The sequence below is a fragment of the Dioscorea cayenensis genome, chromosome 20 (assembly GCF_009730915.1).
Source record: "Dioscorea cayenensis subsp. rotundata cultivar TDr96_F1 chromosome 20, TDr96_F1_v2_PseudoChromosome.rev07_lg8_w22 25.fasta, whole genome shotgun sequence".
Classification (NCBI taxonomy): domain Eukaryota; kingdom Viridiplantae; phylum Streptophyta; class Magnoliopsida; order Dioscoreales; family Dioscoreaceae; genus Dioscorea; species Dioscorea cayenensis.
In genome coordinates, this window is record NC_052490.1 from 5,151,219 (window position 1) to 5,163,973 (window position 12,755).

Below are 12,755 nucleotides of genomic sequence, written 5' to 3' on the forward strand. Positions count from 1 at the left end.
TGACTCCAATCTATGTTTTGGAAAGAAAAAAAATCTATGTCTACCTACCATAGTACCTATAAATTGGCCCAACTCTCGAGCACCATCACCAACTGGTTGTCTCCTACTATTAGCAAGAACAACTCTTTTTGTTGAGTTCCCATCACTATTCCATAATCCCTTGAGCCTGGAATGACCTCTAACATTTTTTTGAATTCCTAAAATTATTAAAAAGATATATCAAATACTAAATTTATGAGTAAATAATATAAATTTACAAAATATTCTAACCAGAATCAGAAGTAGACCAATCATGTACATGATCTGAAGTAGGCCCAGGTCTTATAGAGTGGCTTGAGCTTGGATAAGATAGAGTTGGACCTTCTACTCTTCCACAAGTCCTACCACGTCTTGTAAGAGGCCGCATTTAGCTGTCACACAAAAGTTGCAGTGTTATTCAAAACATAAGTAAAATTAAAATTAACAAATAAAATATTTTTAATTTGGTTTCAACACATAAATATAAATTATGAAATAGTAGCAAACGTTTTATAAGTCAAATTTCTTAATCAATATCTTCATCATATTCTTTAGTTGAATCCTTTGTTAAAGTAAGAATAACAACCTGATAATGCTAATTCATAAGCTGCTTTACTAGAGTCTGGAAAGATTCCTAGGAATCCCCCCTTGGCAACTACTACTATGCAGAACCTGAAATTGGAACTGAAAATGATCATCTTCCTGGATTTTAAGATAAAAAAAAATTGATAGAATTGAAAGAAAAATCTGAGTATGATTGATTTTTAAGATAAGAATTCATTACTGAATTTTGCAAAATCCAATCAAAAGTAGAAACTTTATTATTATTGTAATTATTATTTTAAGGGAACTACTTAATTGGAGAAAGTGAGCAATATGAGCAAAATAATCCAATCTCTCCGAAACCTCCAAACAAATTCCTATAACTAATTTTCTCTAGAAGAAAAATTAGCAATTTGAACAGAATAGTCCATTCTTTTTTCACCAATCTCAAAACAAATGTCTACAAATGCAACCATTCTATCAAAACCCAGTCATACTTATCAACCTCACACAAAGGTTTCCCTAAACTGAAACTATTCTTAATCTCAAACTTGTCAATATAAGCAAACTAATGCAATATCATAACAAATCTCAAAAAACAAAAAATTTTCATCAGAAATCACTAACACTCTTAGTAATTGCAAAAATAAAATAAATGAACAAAAGCTTAACACAAACAAAATTTAGACTAAATTATTCGGATGCATGACATGATGAATTGAGGAGATTTACATGCCACTGAATGATGAATATGCTGGAAATTAGATGTTGACTCTGTTATTGTTGATAGCTGATGATGTGTTCTTTAACCCCATATATATATATATATATCTTATAAATAATGGTGATAAAAAAAACATATTATTGTTTTTTAAGATTGATTTGATTCAGAGAACTTCATCTGTGTGTGTGTGTGTATCAAAATGCTCAAATGTGAACAATTTAACTAGGCAACCGCATTATCCATTGGCAGGTGGGAGATGTTATATGTATATACATGCAATATATATATGTATATGTATATTTGTATAAAATTAACAGATAAGATAAAATTAACTTGAATTTCCATCAAAATTTAAAGCAGTTAGGCAAAAACTAAAGACCTGGCTTTGGGAGAGAGTTTTAATCTAGTGTTTTGGCTCAAATGTAAATGAAACAAACAATATTATAATAAGAGATCCAGATTTGTTCATGAGATGATCCATAATTATAAACACATCTAGCCTAGAGTTTTATCTTTAACAATCAGTAATTCCTATAATGACCAAAAATCTATGCACCTGCAGAACAAATTAACTATGCCATCAACTGCATTGAAATCCTCTCCATGAATTCGGACTTCTTCTACTATTTTTCATCTATTTCTCTAAAAATATTAGATTAATCTCTGCTTAAGCTTGCTAGTTTCAATTAGAGGAAATGAAAACGAATGATTATTGTCATCATAACAAGATCAAACCCACTGAAATCATTGCCAAGAAAATCACTGTGAGAAACAAAGATGAGAACTCGAATTTTTCCATTTTTTTGTTTATTTCTCTAAGAAAAAGCCTTCAACCAGTGTTCTAAACTTTAAAAAGAGGAAATAGAAAAAGGATGATGATGATGATGATGATGATGATGATGATGATGATGATGATGATGAGCAGTACCTTCAAGGAGAGGGAGTGAGGGGTGAGATCTAGGACCTCGTCCTCAGCCTTGGAGAAGCAACGGAGAAAGGGGAAGGTTGAATCAATGGAGACGAGGTTGTGAGCATGAGCATTGATGAGAGAGATCCTCTCCATGGCTAGAGAATCAATGGGGAAGGTTGAATCAATGGAGACGTGGTACTTGGCCTCCAAAACGCGAGAAAGAAATAGGGAGCAAGAGAGAAGAAGGGGGCCAGAAGAGAGAGAGAGAGAGAGAGAGAGAGAGAGAGAGGGAAAAATAGAAAGAGAGAGATTATATATACAATGGTCTAATTACAATGGTTATTTAATTGGTTTTTCCATCTAACCCTTTCAAAAATTAATTCTAAAAAAAATTATAAATATATATATATAAATTTATTTAAAAAATTATTAAAAAATTATTTAAAAATATTAAATATATATTATTAATAGCAGATAATTAATTAAACTTAAAAATATTCATGAAAACATGAATGAAAGTATGTGTGATTAGAAGTTTTATAGAGGGTGTATATGTGAAAATGTTTTTATATCTATAAATTTAGTGGCTCATATAAAATCTGCCACTAAAATTTGCCGCTATAACTCAACTTTCTTGTAGTGAATCCTATGTTTTCTTTTTGATATGTCTCATATTTTTCAATCAAAACACTAATCTTATGTTTTCTCTTTGATATGTCTCATATTTTTCAATCAAAATAATAATCTTATGTTTTCCTTTCGGAATGTCTCATATCTTTTAATCAAAACATATGTTTTCATTTTGGAATATACCATACAATACAAAAGCGCTAATCATATGAGACATTCCATAAAAAGAACATAGGATTAGCGTTTTGATCCAAAAATATTAGGCATTCAATAAAAAAAATGTATGTTAGGCTTTTGATTAAAAAAAGGAGACATTCTGAAAAGAAAACATAGGATTATAGTTTTGATTAAAAAATCTGAGACATTTGAAAAAAAACATAGGATTAGAGTTTTGATACAAAAATTGGAGACATTGCTATAAGAAAACATAGGATTAGGGATTTGATTAAAAACCGAAAAATAGGGGTCATTTCGAAAAGAAAACATGGGATTAGGGTTTTGATTAAAAAATATCAGACATTCAAAAAAACATAAGATTATTGTTTTAATTGAAAAATAGGAGCTATTCAGAAAAGAAAACATAGGATTAGGGTTTTCATTGAAAAATATGAGACATTACAAAAATAAAACATAGAATTATTGTTTTGATTAAAAAATAGCAGATATTCCCAAAATAAAACATAAGATTAGGGTTTTGATTGAAAAACATGAGACATTACTATAAGAAAACATGGGATTAGGGTTTTAATTTAAAAATAGTAGACATTTCGAAAAGAAAACATAGGATTAGTGTTTTGATTGAAAACCGATAAATATCAGACATTACGAAAAGAAAACATAGAGTTAGTGTTTTGATTGAAAAATAGGAGACATTACCAAAATAAAACGTAGAATACATTACTATAAGAAAACATAGGATTCGGGTTTTGATTAAAAAATACATGACATTCAAAAAAGAACTTAGGATTACAGTTTTGATTAAAAAATTTGAGATAATCCGAAGAGAAAACATATGATTTTTGAAAGATACTATTAGGGTTTTGATTGAAAATTGATAAATAGGACACATTAAGAAAAGAAAATATAGGATTCGGGTTTTAATTGAAAGATAGGAGACATTCCAAAAAAAAAATAAAGGATTATGATTTTGATTCAAAATTGTAGGCATTCTGAAAATAAAACATAGGATTAAGGTTTTGATTGAAAAATAGAAGACATTACTATAAGAAAACATATGATTAGATTTTTGATTAAAAAATACTAGACATTCCCAAAACAAAACATAAGATTAGGGTTATGATAAAGAAATATCAGACATTTACTTTCTTTAAGGTTTTGATTGAAAAATAGGAGATGTTCCAAAAAGGTAGGAGGCATTTGTAAAAGAAAACTTAGGATTACGGCTTCCGAATATCACCTAACCCGAAAAGAAAACATATGATTAGGGTTTTGATTGAAAAATATGAGAAATATGAAAATAAAATATAGGTAGTGATTCCAAAAACAAAAGATAGGATTAAGGTTTTGATTCAAAAAAATGAGACATACCCAAAAGAAAACATAGGACCAAGGTTTTGATTCAAAACTGATGAATAGGAGACATTAAGAAAGAAAAACAAAGGTTTCCGGTTTTGATGGAAATAAGGGAGACATTCCAAAAATAAAACATATGATTATGGGTTTGGTTCAAATATAGTAGACATTCTAAAAATAAAACGTAGGATTAGGGTTATGATAGAAAAATTGGAGACATTACTATAAGAAACAATAGTATTAGGATTTTGATTCAAAATTAGTAGACATTGCAAAAGGAAAACATAGTATTATTGTTTTCATTCAAAAATAGGAGGCATTCTGTAAAAACAACATAGGATTAGGGTTTGATTAAAAAATAAGAGCCATTATGAAAAGAAAACATAATAGTAGGTTTTTTTTTAAAATAGTAGACATGAAGAAAAAAAATATAGGATTAGGGCTTTGAATGAATGATAGGTGATGAGTGCAATTCATATCATGTTTTCTTACCTTCAATTCATGCTTTTGCTTGCCTTTTTGCACATTTTTATATACATTAGCCGCTATTCTGGGTATGTGTGTTAATGATGCTGGAATAGAGAATCTCGAAGCAATTAGAAGTGAATCTGGTCACCAATCGAGTGAAAATTGAAGAAATGTCTTATTGTTCAAGCTAAGCATGGGCAGAGCACAATCATGCTTTGTCCACCTGAATAACCTAGCCTCTTGCCGATCAAGTGAAAAAGCATGCAGGGGAGTGTCACCAGGGCGAAAACGGTTGGAGCACGATCATCTCACTCCCCCTAGAAATCTCAGGCTAGAGTTATTTTCTACGCAACAGGGGAAGCACACACTGGATGCTCCTAGCACGATCATGCTCAAGTGAAGCATGGTCCAAGCACAACCGTGCTTTTTCCCATTGGAAATTCCAGGCGAACACTTAGCTGATTCACTCAAAACTATTCCATGGAAACATGGTTTAGACATGATTGTTCTTAGGTCATGTCGAGCTCTCGATGATAGCCCTTTTTAACTCTAGTTTCTAAGGTTTGCTCTGATCTTTGTTCAGGAATTCAACTCTCCACCAGGAGGACTTTGAATAGGACAACGATCAGGCTTCACCACAACTTCTAAGGGGATCAAGGAAAAGTTGGAGGCACAATAGAAGTGGGGTTAAATATACGGAGCTAGAAAGGAAGATTATCTTGAGGAGAAAGGAGTCATGTCTTCTTTCTCTAGTTCTTCATATATGTTTTCCTTGTTGTACCCATCCATTAGGGGCTAACCGTCCATGGTGCCCCGGGATGTGATATATGTTTGGTATTCTTTGACTACTTGATTTTTAATGCTTACAGAGTTCTTTTGGTTTCTTGTGTTTAAACTTGTGTTTGCATAACTTGATGGTTTGATTTGCACAACTGCTTAGGTAATCTAGTTATCTTAACAAACTTGGTATATTTGAGAACCATAGATGTAACATTGCTTTTGAGCACACACTTGAAGCATAGAATGTACTCATAGATGTAAACTTTAGAATCAAGTCAGCATGATATAACTCATAGGAATTATCCCAGTGCATTGCTCTTTTGTTGTTGAAAACATAATCCTAATCCCCCAGTCACTACCATCATTCTCTCCTTCACTGTTAGTTTTTAATTCGATCTTATTTCAATCTTTGTTTAACTAAACATCAGAAGATAACTTAGTACTTTAACTCCAGTCACTGTGGTTCGACAACCCTACCCTCTCGCAAGGTATCACTTTACTACTTGTGTTCGACCCGTGCACTTGCGGAGACCACATCAAGTTTTTGTCGCCGTTACTGGGGACTGGCAACTTTTAGGAAAATTTGGATCTTGGTAATGAGTGCATTTCATATATATGTATTTCCATACCTTTTTCATGTATTTATCTTGTCTTCAAGCATTTATTTATTGTGATTCGGTGCTACATTGGGTATTATAGTGTATTTGTGTAGGAAAACAAGTCCCTGTGTAAAAGAGCAGGATTCGGCGCAATTAGAGTGTGAAAAGAGAACAATGTATAATGCTCTCATGCCTAACATGGTCTCAACACGACCGTACGCATTCCACTGATTATTCCAGGTGATTTTTGAAGATGAGTATTGTAGCAAAATCACTTTAGCTGAGTTACTGTAATATTTACTATACCAAATCATTGTAGCACAATTCTGTTGAGGGGACACAGTCTGTGTATTTCTAGCACGATCGTGTAATGCCTGAAATTGCTTTTCAGTGATTTTCAGTAGGAGTGACACCCCCGTGTCCAGGGCATGTTGTGCCTGGACATTTGCCTTTTATGTCAGATCTAAGGCATTCTTTGGGGACTGCCATTGTCTTCCCCTTCACATTTCTTGGGCCGGACTGAACTTTGGTGCTAGAACACGAGTAGTGGAGACACAAGAGAAGTGGGGCTAGCATATGGAGCTCTACATTGGAGGCGATCTTGAAGATGAGGGAGTCTTATCTTCTTTATTTAGATCTGTATTTGTTTTCTCCATGTTGTACCCATCCCTCAGGGGCTAACCATCCATGGTGCCCCGTGATGTTTAACTTTGATGCTTTATATGTTTTGAACGCTTCCTTCTAATGATCTATGGAGTTCTTTTGGTTTCTTGTGTTTAACCTTGTGTTTGTATAACTTGATGTGTTCAATTTGCACAGCTTGTTTAGGTAAAACTTGGTGTGTGGATTGCCATAGTTGTAGTTAGCTTGTGTGATTGCAAAACTCGATGTCTATGAAACCACAGTTACCTTAGCAAAACTTGGTGTATTTTAGAACCATAGATGCAACATTGCTTTTGAGCACACGCAAGAAACATAGAATGTACCTGGTAGGTATTAGAGGTCAGCAGCATACGATAGCTCGTAGGAATCATGCCGGGGTATTGCTCTCTTGTTGTTTCTATCAATGCGTCTCTCACCTAGTTCATTCCAGTCCCTTACCTGTCATCTTTTCCCCCTTTAGGATCTAGTTACCAACTATTATTGACCGGCTAGAGATTAGAAGATCAATTAGTAATTTGAGTCCAGTCCCTATGGTTCGACAATCCTACCCCTCATGAGGTACCACTTTACTACTTGTGTGCAACCTGTGCACTTGCGGAGAACACATACATGATGATTTAGTTTGTTAATATTGTTTATATTTGTGAATACTTGTTTTCTTTTAAGTTTTATTCATTATTTTTGCTTTCTCTTCATTTTCATTCTATTTTCCAACCTTAAGCTTATATTGGGATAAGAAAAAAATTGATGAGGATGAAAAAACATATTAAATTGACTTTGAATATGTTGGCTCCCTTGATAGAAATGAATGGGTTAATAGCAAGAGAGCGTTTCAAGGAATTAATTTAAATCTTGCTAAGAGGTTGAAGCAATCTTTACATCTTCCTTCTAAGAAATTGAACAACTCGAGTCCCGGGTTGTTCCCTTGAAGGCCCAAGTGTTAATTGATGAAACAATAATCATTAAAGAGGGCTCCTAGCATGAGGCATAAGGTGGTTGATTTTGGAAGAATGAGAAATATGATGACATCTCCTTTTGCCTTTCTTCATATTTCAGAGGTTAACCAAGTTATTCTCAAGGAACTCTCCGGAAAGCTTACACACTACTCATTCTTTGGAATCAACTTTGCAAGCTATGGCCAGAGGGAACATTTTTGTTTTGAAGCTGAAAAATTTGATGAAGAAGCAAACTCGAAGACCTCGAAACAAAAAGCTTCTTGTATGCTTAATGAACTCATCTTTGGTAAGAAGAAAATGTTGGAAATTCAATAATTTGTTGGTAAGAAAAAGGAGCCATACAATGACCCACATGTGCATGTACTAATACTTAATAATTCCCAACCTAAATTGTTCTCTGGGACATCTAAATCAAGATGGTCGAAGCCTCTGACATGTATCCCTCCATAGCAGATAATTTTGTGCTTCAATGGTAATAGCTATGCAATTAATAGATGCGAGGAACATACTCTCCTCAAGTCTCCTTGATGTAAGTAATAAGGTACGTCAAGCTAGTGGCGTTAAACAAGCATTTCTTAGGAGGCAACCCAAGCTTTAGTTGTTTCATTTTCTTTTGTTTTCCTAGTTTAGTTTAGGTTCTTTATTTCTATCTTGAATAAATCGGTGATGCTCTTGATTTTATTCTTACTTGATTCTCGGTGTTCTGTTGATTCGGTGGTTGTGTCAGCTTTGTTTTGTTTTATACCATATACAATATTGTTCACAGTGGGTGAAGAGCCATTGTCCTGGAACTCTTTAGGCATGACACAGGTAGAACACGTCCCTGCTCGTGCCATTGAATTTTATCGGTAACAACTTCTAAGACATTCTAGGACAAACATAGGCCGAGCACGAGCGTGTCAGGGGGAGCGACACGTTTTCCATTCTCCTTGCACAATTGTGTCCTTTCTATTTCGAATTTTCATTGTTTTGCTAAAATTTTTATTGGGGCTAAGCATACTCTGCGACATGATCATGCTCACCCAGAATTCTTGTATTTGTGGATTAATTTCTATTATTTCAATACACGATATCATATTGAGATTGATAGCCATATCATCGATTCATGAGCATCACCGATCCTCCTTTTAGTATTGTTTTTCTTTTATTTCTTATTTTCTTTTTCTTGAGCTTCACTTGTTCCCCTCTTTTTATATGTAGGATGTGAGCCATATGGAAACAAGAAACATACATGTTGAGAGTGGCCACATCACTCCCCGCGTTCAGGAAAGCCCCTAAAACCTTTCCCCAATTTTATTTGTCCTTGATTCATTTCATCATGCATGCATTTGTACATTGAGGACAATGTACGGCTTAAGTGTGGGGGAGGGTTTTACTGTTGCATTCATTGTGATGAGGCATGATTTAGGACGATCTATGATTTTATTTTGTAGAATTTCTAATTGTGAGGGGACACTAGTGGGTTAATGTATTTGTATTGAGCTTAATTATTAGCTTCACTCTTACCTTGGGAACCTCATATTTTCTCACCTTACCCTAATTGTGGAGCCACTTGTATTTAGGAGAATACTTTAGCTCAATGACATGGTTTCTAGCATTTTTTTAAAAAAAAATCAGAAAGTCGGATTCCTTGTGGGATGCCCTACCAGTTTTTTGTAAATACTTTGTAAAAATATGGTAGAAAGAGATATCACCACAAAAGTGTGAAAGCCGCTATTAAGTAGTCAAATTGTGGGCATTACAAGTGTACATTTGATGACCTACCAAGAGAAAAGACTATCTCTAGGGTGTATGAAGCTACTATCCATTTAGTATAGTGTGAAATAAGGTCATTGTGAGCTAAGTTGAACCAGCACTGCATGGGGCACATGACTTAGGATAATCACACACACTCGGGGAGTAGAAAGTGAGAGTGATTCCTATCATTTTTTTCATCAGCTAAACACACACTGGCAACTAGTTTCCTATTCCACATTTGAAATTCCTATATTACTGAGATAAGAGGTCATACACTCATCTTCTTTCTTATGTGTTGATGTGTTTTCCTTGAGGATAAGCAAATGTTCAAGTGTGGGGGTATTTGATGAGTGCATTTCATCTATATATTTCCACACCCTTTTCATGTATTTATCTTGTCTTCAAGCATATATTTATTATGATTCGGTGCTACTTTGGGTATTATAGTGTATTTGTGTAGGAAAATAGGTCCCTATGCAAAAGAGAAGGATTCAGCGCAATAACGAGTGTGAAAAGATGAGAATGTACAGTGCTCTAAGGCCTGACATGGTTTCGAAATGACCGTACGCGTTCCACTGATTATTCCAGGCAATTTATGAAGATGAGTACTGTAGCAAATCACTATAGCTGAGTTACTGTAGTATTTTACTATACCAAAATCACTTTAGCACAAGTCTGGAGAAGGGACACGGTCTGTGCGCTCCTAGCACGATCGTGTCAAGCCTGACACCCTTGTGTCGCAGTGTGTGTCATGCATGAAATTACTTTTCAATAACTACTTTTCAGTGATTTTTAGCGGGAGTGACACCCCTGTGTCCAGGGCGTGTTGTGCCTAGAAATTTGCTTTCTAAGTCAGATCTAAGGCATTCTTTGGGGATCTTCTTTCACCCTTCATCTTCTTCTTGGGGGCGGCTGCCATGGTCTTCCCTTTCACATTTCTTGGGCCGGACTAAACTTTGGTGCTAGAGTGCAAGTAGTGGAGGCACAAGAGAAGTGGGCTAGCATCAAGAGCTCGACATTGGAGATGATCTTCAAGAGAAGGGAGTCTTATCTTCTTTCTTTAGATCTCTAGTTATTTTCTCTATGTTGTACCCATCCCTCAGGGGCTAACCGTCCATGGTGCCCCGAGATGTTGAACTTTGATGCTTTGAATGCTTTCTTCTAATGATCTACGGAGTTCTTTTGGTTTCTTGCGTTTAACCTTGTGTTTGCATAACTTCATGTGTTTGATTTGCATAGCTACTTGGGTAAAACTTGGTGTGTGGATTGCCATAGTTGTAGTTGGCTTGTGTGATTGAAAACTCGAAGTGTATGAAACCACAGTTACCTTAGCAAAACTTGTTGTATTTGAGAACCATAGATGCAACATTTCTATTGAGCACACGTAAGAACCATAGAATGTACTTTGTAGGTATTAGAGGTCAGTCAGCATACGATAGCTTTGTAGGAATCGTCCCGGGCATTGCTCTCTTCTTGTTTCTATCTCTGCGTCTCTCACTTAGTTTCATTCCAGCTCTTACCTGTCATTTTTCCCCCTTTAGGATCTAGTTACTAACTATTATTGACCGGCTAGAGATTAGAAGATCAATTAGTACTTTGAGTCCAGTCCTTGTGGTTCGACAAACCTACTCCTCACGGGGTACCACTTTACTATATGTGTGCGACCGGTGCACTTGTGGAGAACACATCACCTGGTGATTAAGTTTGTTAATATTATTTATATTTGTGAATACTTGTTTTCTTGTTAGTTTTATTCATTATTTCTCTTTCTCTTCATTTTTATTTTTTTCCAAACTTAAGCTTATATTGATCTATCTTATAGGCCATTGCCACGATTGCATGACCCATGGAAGTTCATCTTCTCCATTGGCAAATCTTGATCCGGAAATTCATAGGAATTTTTGAAGAAGAATCAGACAGATTAACTTGAGCAATACAGGATTAGTGGAGATAAGTGTGGAAGTTGGTCAAGAAGAATATATGGCCGGGAATAAACAGCATAGTATTTCAGATTTTTGCCCTACCAAACTTGGAGGGAGTGGGTCTAGTATTCTTCACCCTCAAGTTGTTGTGAACAATTTTGAGCTAAAACCCAATTTTATTTAGATAGTACAGCAAATGTGTCAGTTCGATGGATTTTGAGATGAAGACCCATACGAGCATTTGAGGAGTTTCTTTGAGATTTGTGATAATTTTAAGATGAATAACGTCTCTGAGGAGGTTGTTCGCCTTCTACTCTTTCACATTCAAATTGCGAGTAAGGGCCAAACAATGGCTAAATTCCTTGCCGCAAGGGTCATTGACAACATGGAAGCAAACCTCAGAAACCTTTATCACAAGATATTTTCCTCCAGCAAAGATCACTATGTTGAGGAATGACATCTCATCCTTTAGGCAGCTAGAGTCTGAATCTTTGTATGATGCTTGGGAAATATACAAGGAAATGCTGTGAAAATGCCCACCTCATGGGATTGTGGAATAGATGCAAATCCAAATTTTTTATAGTGGGTTGAAAATTTCCATCAAGCAAATGCTCGATGCAGCCTTAGGGGGATCATTGTATAATAAGCAACCAAGTGTGCCATACGCTATAATCGAAGAGATGGCAAACAATAGCTACCAATGGAGTTCTAAGAGGATGTTGTCACCATATTGGCCGCACTGGTTGAAGCCATCATGAAGCAATTTGATTCAATGCAATCGATCACCTCCGTCAGTGGGCCGTTTGGAGATGGGCCATTTTGAGATAGTTGGGATTCCTCCATGTGAGGCTAGTAGCTCTGCTGATATGGGTACGGTACAATTTGAACAGGTGAACTTTGTCTCACATAATCACCGATTCTAGGATAACTTGTGCAGCAACACTTACAATGTGGGGTGGAGATATCACCCCAACTTCTCTTGTAGCCAACCGACACAAGGGCAAGGACTGCAACAACAAAATAGAGACCCTTCATAAAGCACACAGATGCCACCCTGCTCTTCTTCCTCAAATTCAAATTCAATTGCTGAACTTGCTTGGTTGTTGGGCAAATTTATCAAGAGTACAGATAGTCATCTTTTAACTCATGAAGAGATTATCAGGAACACAAATGCCACAGTGCAGAATTTAGAGCATCATATAACTCAAATGTCCAAATTGATTGAGGAAAGGCTTCTAGGGTCACTCTTAGCAACACAGAGGTCAACCCAAA

The 12,755-nt window shown here is 35.4% G+C and overlaps 1 non-coding gene across 1 annotated transcript; it reads right to left on the reverse strand.

Annotated features, from left to right (window-relative positions):
* Positions 1-11,926: 11,926 nt before the first annotated feature.
* On the reverse strand, positions 11,927-12,033 carry LOC120252404. Its single transcript, XR_005533936.1, has one exon. It is a non-coding gene; the product is annotated as a small nucleolar RNA R71 (small nucleolar RNA).
* Positions 12,034-12,755: the final 722 nt, after the last annotated feature.